Genomic DNA, 5505 nt, shown 5'->3' on the forward strand with positions numbered 1-5505 from the left:
ACAATGTCAGCGTAGAAATCCAACGCAGGATAACCTGTCTCTTATACACATCTAGATGTGTATAAGAGACAGGTATATGGAAATGCCAAGGAAACGACTCTATAGAGTTTGGCTGACATAGCTATAATAGTTTCCGAAATATGTACAAAAAACTTAGTAGGGGGCGGGGCCACTCCCACTTTTCCAAAAAAATTTCGTCCAAATATGTTTCTCCCTAATGCGATCCTTTGTGCGAAATTTCACTTTAATATCTTTATTAATGGCTTAGTTATGACACTTCATAGGTTTTCTGTTTTCGCCATTTTGTAGGCGTGGCAGTGGGCCAATTTTGCCCATCTTCGAACTTAAACTTCTTATGGAGCCAAGAAATACGTGTACCAAGTTTCATCATGATATCCCAATTTTGACTCAAGTTACAGCTTGCACGGACATGTTATTTACGAGACCCACGCTTCAACGAGACCTATTTTCAAATACGTATTTAACGGGGACGTCGAGAAAATGCACAAACAAATAGTCGCACATAAAGACGATCAAGATTTTCAGCGAATTATTTTCCGAAAATCTCCCAATAGTTCACTATGCGATTTTAAATTAAAAACTGTTACCTTTGGCGTAAACTGTGCCCCATAGCTAGCCATCCGTACGCTCCACGAACTGGCAGAAGACACAAAATCAGAGTTTCCTCTGGCAACACAAGTGTTGAAAACAGAACACGACATTCTGTCTGGCAGCCACAGTCTTCCACAGGCATACGTGTCACTAGCACAAGTGACACAAGCGCTCAATACAGCAGGGTTTCCGTTAAAAAAGATAACGGCGAAACACCCTAATATTATAAAGGGTATACCTAAAGAAAATCTATTAGACACAAATTTCCTTAAATTCGAAAAGAAATGCACAACAAAAACTCTTGGGATTCAATGGAATGCGATATCTTACCAGTTTTCATACACTACCGAGTCAATATCTGCATTATCCGCCATTACAAAACGCCAAATTCTATCCTCTCTGGCAAAACTTTTCAACTCCGCATGTTGACTTTCGCCAATTATGATACAAGCTAAAATCCTGATACAAGAATTATGGCCAGATGGCACCGACTGGGACAAACAAGTAAAACCACTTCGTTTAGAAAAGTGGTCCCAGTTCGCGAGCAATCTAAAYGATATCTCATAGATACAAATCCCATGGTGGGTAAACTATTCCCCCGAACACAAAGTCGAATTACATGGCTTCTGTGACGCCTCTGAGAAGGCATACTGTGCCAGTATCTACACATGAGCGCACACAATGCGATAACGTGACCACAAGCCACTTATTAGTAGCTAAGGCTAAGGTGGCTCCTCTATAAACGCTAAGTCTACCTCGACTTGAGCTCCGTGGCGCCCTACTACTCGCAAAATTGGTTTCCATAGTGCAGACCCACTTAAACATGAAGAAATACAGATTGCATCTCTGGTCCGGTTCTGAAATAGTTCTAGCCTGGTTGGACCACACGCATGGAAAACGTACATATCTAATCGTACGTCACAAATACTTGACCTAGTGGGGTCAGCCACTTGGCGTCACGTAGCCAGTGCTGACAATCCTGCCGATTGAGGTACAAGAGGGTGGAAGCCGCTGCACCTTGCCACCATCAACCTCTGGTGGAATGGCTCCCGATGGTTAACAGAATCTCTAGATTCTTCGAAAAATCTACTGCTTTCCCGCAACATTGGATGATAGTGACATCCTTGATCGATTTGCATCGTTCGTTCGTGCCCTTAGAGTCATCGCCTATATGCTAAAGTTCATAGAGCGACTCAAAAATAAAGTTAAGGAAATTCATCCAGAATCTCCCCAATGCGATACATTGACGCACCTAGAACTCCAAAAGACAAAGGTCGCACTAATCGCATCCACTCAAATGCGCTACTTCAGCCGCCATATCTTATTATTAAGAGAATCGAAACCGAATTGATAGGACACGAAAGGCTTCGTGCGAATGGTAGGCTTGCTAACGCAAACCTCAGGTACAACGAACGTCACCCTCTAATTTTAGCAGAGAAATCCCAACTTGTCACATTACTCCTCGGAACACAGATTATGGCAGCACTTCCACCGGGACGCTGCAACTTCGCTCTGCCTTTCACAGTTACAGGTGTCGACTTTGCTGGGCCTTTTCAGATAAAGGCGTCCATGCTAAGGTCCCCCACTCTAGCGAAAGGCTATGTGGCTGTCTTTGTCTGTTTTACGACAAAAGCAGTGCACCTCGAGCTGTGTATGAATCTGACAAAGGAGGCTTTTCTCGCCTTCATTGGAGTCCAAAGAGCCACTGAAAAGGAGTTTGTGGATTTTATCAAACAAGTCTCACGATGGAAGGAAGAATATATAAAGGCCCTTCATAAAAGGTACAGGTGGAAGACTCCAGAAAAGGCGCCAAAGCTTGGATATTGCGTCATCATCCATGATGACTGTCTACCCCCCACCGAATGAAACGAAACTACATTACCGTTCTGATGATCATGCTAACAAGACCACTCGTGAAACTATATTTTTTACCATATATTAAGGAAATGGCATATAATGAAAAAACCGCCGATAATCCCGCAAGCAAAATTTAAAAATCAAATAATTAATCGATGAACGTTCGAATCTAATAGCAATGGTCGATCTACATGACGACACATTCTTCCCACATACCGTAGCATAATCGCCATATAAATTTTGCATGCAACAAATTTGTAATTATAATAACTTCTGCATACAGATCAATATGGATGTGGATATGCCCAGCGTGCCAACGCCAACAGTGAGGTCCACCATTACTGTGCCACGCCCTGGGGCAGCTCCAGCGCCACGAAACCCAGCGGCAACGTCTCCTGCAACCGCTTTTCGTAGTGGTACACGACCACTACCACCCTCCTCAGCACCAGCCGTGGAGCCTCCGCCCAGCCTATGTCCCCTGTGTCGGCGATCTCATCGGCTTTAACATTGCAGCCTTTGCCGTGGCATGCCGTCCTTACAACGCCAGAAGGTTGCTCAGGCTCACGGACACTACCTGAATTGTTTGGCGACGGCATACAGCACGCAGGAGTGTACGTCAGTCACGCTCTGCCAACTATGCAACCGGCCACACCACACTATGCTGCATCGCACTCCAAAACGGGCTGCCATGCGCCAACGCTCCGCGGGCAGAACGCAGCAGACCGGCCGTCCGGGTCAGCAAAGAAAGCTAATAGCCCCTCCTCCAGCCATATCGAGGCGAAATAAGGCATCATCACGGCATCGACAGCCTCGGACGTCATACCACCGCTCCACTGGCCTCAGCAGTGTTGTTGCCATGCTGCAGCAACTACAGCGACTGCGAGGCTAAAATTCGCCTAGGGGCGAGGGGATGGCTAGATGAGTTAGCGCTCCCCCCTCAACACATATCCTTGGACGATAACACAGCACACTAATGAAGACACCAGACACGAATACATCACACATGAAGACAACACACATAACAACATCATACAGTTATTCAGTTATACAGCGTATTCACCACTCAGCAGCCCTTAAAAGGATCAGCAGTAACGAGCAACGGCCCTTTTTTCGATTCCCGTTCGTAGCGACAACATTTCTCCGGCGGTCTGTAAGAGTGAAGCGAGTACTGACAACAACGTATTTTTTACAAATAAAATAAAACAATGCTATTTTACTAAATACATTCAAAGTGGTTTTTTACTAAAACAAATCAGAGTGGTTTTCACTAAATAAATTCAAGTGGATTTTACTGAATAAAATCAAAGCGTTTAACTGAAGTCAATGGAAAGCTTATTGAAATAAATTTAAAGTAATTTATTGAATAATCAAAAGTGTTTTACGGAAATAACCTAAAGTGTTTACCTGAGAAAAATCTGCAATTTGAATTCAAACAAGTCAAAGGTGTTTAATTGGAATAATTTCAAGTTTGGAAAAGTATCCCCAAAAACGGTGCAGTGAATGGTAAGGAATCCCGGGTGAGACACCCAATCGCAGCAATTGAAGCAGAATAAGTGAGGAAACACAATGAGTTGCTGTTGTCCTTTTTTGCTCAATGCATCGCCGCCGACTCAATACTTTCATGGCATTTTAATTTCTGCTATAGCAATATAGGGTTGACGCGTTGCGAGTAGGTAGGGCGTACCGTATATGCATCGTCACATTATTGTTAGAAGGAAGATCAAAGCAAAACTTTCGTAGCAACAATAGGTATGAATAGATGACCTTTTTATTTATGCATTCATATTAAACATATATGAATAATAGTGTACTGCTGCTGACATATGCCGATGATATTGATATCATTCGCCTCAACACGCGCACCGTTAGTTCTGCTTTCTCCATACTGGACAAGGAAACCAAGCAAACGGGTCTGACAGTTAATGAGGGCAAGACGAAATATCTCTACAGCCACCACGAATCTCCACAAAGAGCCAAAAACCCAATGAGCAGAATGGAGTTACCTCCAAGGGCTAAATGCTGCCTGTGGTACCATGTTTCAGTCTTTGGTGTGACTCGTAGCTTTCGCTACTGCCAGTTGAGCCCCTAAGAACTCAACTGTATGTGAATTRTCACTTGAGATGTACCGACAATGCCTTATATTAATTATAATATGAAGCTTAGAATGGAATTCAAGCTGAATATTATACCACTTACTCTGACTTTTGACCATGCTGACATTTAAAGCAAGACTTGAAATGTCAGACATAGTGAATTTGGATTTCAGTCGCCTCTTACGACAGACATGCCTTACCACGGGTATATTCGGTTTCCCTGCCAACCCAAGGGGGGTCCCCCTACCCGCAGGGGGAGTCACTGTTGACAGTCATAACTTTGAAGTCGTAGATAATTTCGTGTATTTTGGAACCAGCGTAAACAATGTCAGCGTAGAAATCCAACGCAGGATAACTCTTGCAAACAGGTGCTACTTCGGACTGAGTACGCAATTAAGAAGTAAAGTCTTCTCTCGACAAACAAAAACCAAACAATATAAGTCACTCATAATTCCCGTCCTGCTACATGGTGCAGAGGCTTGGACGATGTCCACAAGGGATGAGTCGACGTTGCGAGTTTTCGAGAGAAAAGTTCTGCGAGAGATTGGTCCTTGGCCACGGCGAATATCGCATTCGATGGAACGATGACCTTTATGAGATATATGACGACATTGACATAGTTCACCGAATTAAAAGCTACACTGGCTAGGTCATGTTGTCCGGATGGACGAAAACACTCCAGCTCTGAAAGTATTCGACGCAGTACCCGCCGGGGGAAGCAGAGGAAGAGAAAGAGCTCCACTCCGTTGGAAGGACCAGGTGGAGAAGGACCTGGCTATGCTTGGAATATCCAATTGGCGCCACGTAGGGAAAAGAAGAAACGACTGGCGCGCTGTTGTTAATTCGGCTATGGTCGCGTAAGCGGTGTCTGCGAAAGTAAAGAAGAAGAAGAATCTTTAATGAATTTATGAAACAAAAATAATAATTCTGCTTTACTATCAAT

The sequence above is a fragment of the Bactrocera latifrons genome, unplaced genomic scaffold (genome assembly GCF_001853355.1).
Source record: "Bactrocera latifrons isolate USDA-ARS-PBARC rearing strain unplaced genomic scaffold, ASM185335v1 scaffold_321, whole genome shotgun sequence".
Classification (NCBI taxonomy): Eukaryota; Metazoa; Arthropoda; class Insecta; order Diptera; family Tephritidae; genus Bactrocera; species Bactrocera latifrons.